This window comes from Mustela erminea, chromosome 14 (genome assembly GCF_009829155.1).
Source record: "Mustela erminea isolate mMusErm1 chromosome 14, mMusErm1.Pri, whole genome shotgun sequence".
Classification (NCBI taxonomy): Eukaryota; Metazoa; Chordata; class Mammalia; order Carnivora; family Mustelidae; genus Mustela; species Mustela erminea.
The window spans coordinates 83,496,456-83,499,667 of record NC_045627.1 but is presented as its reverse complement, the minus strand read 5'-3'; positions in this window follow the sequence as shown (position 1 = coordinate 83,499,667).

Below are 3,212 nucleotides of genomic sequence, written 5' to 3'. Positions count from 1 at the left end.
GTGTCTGTGGTATTTTTGTTGGTGCTGATGGCTACGTATTTAAATTACTTAAATTTTTGTACTACCCACTTTGAGTCTTGGGGCAGCTAGCTTGCAGTGTACCGCAGCATAAGGAGAGTTAGAGTGGAGAAGGAAAAGGGCACGTAAACAATTTCACAGGAAGGGAAAGTGTGCTAGGTGCTTGGGGTGGAAAACTCAAAGTCTTTGAAAGCTAAGTTTAGACTAAGCTTCACAGCAGCCTAGACCAAAAGGGAACTGGCATTTCTAAGCGACAGTCCTTTTCCTGATTACTACTGGTGATTCGTTCTGCTTGGATTTTATTACTTGGAGCCCTCTCTACGAGACTCGGAAGAAAGGGATCTCCTCTTCCTTCGGGATTGACAAAGACTCAGAACCAGTTTTGAACCTGGCACGTGCTAACACCCAAGGGCCCATTCAGTCCAGATGCTGTTTCGTCCAGGCTCTTGGGGCACCAATTTGGCTCTGTGGATGCAGGATTTCTGTAAGGAGATGCCTTTCCATGGGCAAAATCGAACTCTCCTCATGGCCTGTGCCAGGGGCCCAGTGGGGTTCTTGGGGGTGCAGGAGTCTGAGGGCAAAGATGAGACTCCCGGGAGCAGAGCAGGAGCAGCGAGGCCCCGGGATGGAACCTGGGCAAGTAAGGGGGGCTCCCAGGGTTACTCCCAGGAGCCTGGGATGTGAGCCCCTTTCTGGCACCGGAGACATCATTTTGCAGGTGTCAGGGGTTAGTCGCAGGGTTGGCATCTGGCAAGATAAGTGATGTGGCTGCAAGTCCCAGTGGGTGTGACTTCCAAGGAATTTGTCACGGGGAAGACACGCCCCTGTCACCTGGATCACATCACAAAGTTCAGCTCCCTAATTCCGAACACAAGCCGCTCCCCCTGCCTCTGTTACACCCCCAGACTTCATCACCGCCCACACTCCTAGATATTATTCAACGTGCAATGCCAGGAAGGTAGCAGTTAGGAGATAAAATGAAAAAAAAAAAAAAACAAAACCAAAAACCTTTCTCTTTAAATTGCCTGCAGCTGAATTTCTTGGCAGACATTCCAACTCAGAGCTGGAGCGTTCTAGCTCTTAGCATCCGAGGGCCAGGCCTGGGAAAGGACATTTCTGAAGGCTCACAAAGGCCAGGGTGGTGGAGGGAACTGGACTTGGGTGGGGGGGAGACATGAGCGAGATCACCAAGCCAGGCGCTGGGTCCTGATCTGTCCTGACTCAGCGGAGCGCAGAAGTCACTTCTGCTCTCTGAACTTAGTGTCTGCCCTTGTCTAAAAGAGGCTTGAGCCGCCGTATCTCCATTGAAACGCAAAAGAAGATACTTCAGGGGTACGGGGGTGGCTCAGTGGGTTAAAGCCTCTGCCTTCGGCTCAGGTCATGATCCCAGGGTCCTGGGATCGAGCCCCGCATCGGGCTCCCTGCTCAGTGGGGAGCCTGCGTCTCCCTCTGCCTTTGCCCCTCACCCTTGCTCATGCTCTCTCTCTAATAAAATCATCAAAAATAGTAATCGAAAGAATTTAACAGAGGGTTTATTCCTGTGTCTTCAATTTACTGTCGTGTTTGAATTTAGAGGTTTGGGTGAGCAAAGCTATTACTGTATCGACAGAGTTCATTTTGGGGTCGTTGCCCATGATACATAATGCGTTCCAGGCTTTCTGTTAGGCACTAACTCCAGAGGTAGACACAGTTCCTGCTCTCAGGTGCTCACAAACACCTTGAAAAGAGAAAGTCCACAAAGCGCCACACCCTCTAGCGCTTACCGAACAGCAGTCAAGTCACCCTGGGTCTTGTGGGGCCCAGAGATGAGGTGGTCAAGTCTGAAGAAAGCGTGTCCGCAGCCTGGCTCCCTCCCAGGGACAGCGCTCATTCCGGCCACATGTCGCAGCCTAGATGGGGCTTTTTCTTTCCCTCCCTGAAGCAGCCGGCTTCACAGAGTGGTGGAACCGCCTTCTAAGACTCGATGGCAACACCAGCTGGATGGCAGTACCTTGCAGATCCGGGACAAGGTTCTCCAGAAGGCTGTGTGTGTTCCAAATCTGTGTGTAGGACTCACAGTTCCAGGAATCAAGGGCAGGAAAGGGGAGTGGCACCACTCCCCCTTTATCTCGAGCACCATCACTCTAAGCGAAAGCTTTGTCTCCTGTTCCTGCAACAGTTTGCTCTGCCCACGGAGCTAGAGGTCTTAGTTCTCAGGGAAGAATGCTTCTGCTAGGAGATGGGACAAGGATTGCCGTGACCTGGAAGTTAGGACTGCCACCCGGCCACTCTGGGCCATCGGGCCTTGGGAGTCAACAGGCGGAGAAGGGGCGTTCCAGTGCTGACAGGGGTAACTGATCCAGACTTCCCAGGAGAAACGAGATTACACAGTAGAGGGGAGGAGTAGGTTTGAAAAGCAGGATCCCCTTAGGACACCTCTTCCTAATACCATGCTTGAGGATGAGGTGAAAAGGACAACTACACAGTCCAGGCAGGACAACTCATGACCTAGACCCCTCAGGAATGAAGGTTTGGGTCATCAAACTGTTTGTGAAAACAAAAAGAATACAGGATGAGCTGTGAAAGGTAGTTATAAATCCCACCTATTGCCACGTAGCCAATTACAGAACCAAGGACTGTAATTAACATACGTGTTTCCTCCTTGTTATGAAGGTCCTGGTGTGTATATACATATGCATGGACTTATGTATACATATACATAATACACATATTATTAAGCAAATCTTTGTTTTCTTTTTTCTTTTACCCCCATATCATGTAATATAACATGTATTGACTTTATATCAGTATTTAAGTAGTATTTAATTTTGTATCATGTGTTTAAGTTACAGGATTCCGGGAAAAGAATAAACATCACTGAACTATTTACCTCCTCTTCGGGGGAAGGAATTACTGTGTTTTCCCTCTTCCAGTCCCCTTCCCCCTCCCAGGAGAGTGACCACAAAGCTCTCATCCCCAGTGACAGCGGTTCAGGGAACTGGAAGGTCACATCCATAGGACACAGGAGAGGGCTTTAGTGAGAAAGTGGGGGGTAGGATGGGGGTCTGTGGACACAGCTGAGGTTGAGCAGCTCTTAGTAATCAGAAGGGCCCCTACCCTGTACTCCTGTCTCGGCTCACTCTCACACCAGGACACCCAGTCCCCATCTGGTACGTGGCCAGCCGCAGAGGTCTCTGAGCTGACAGGAACCGAGT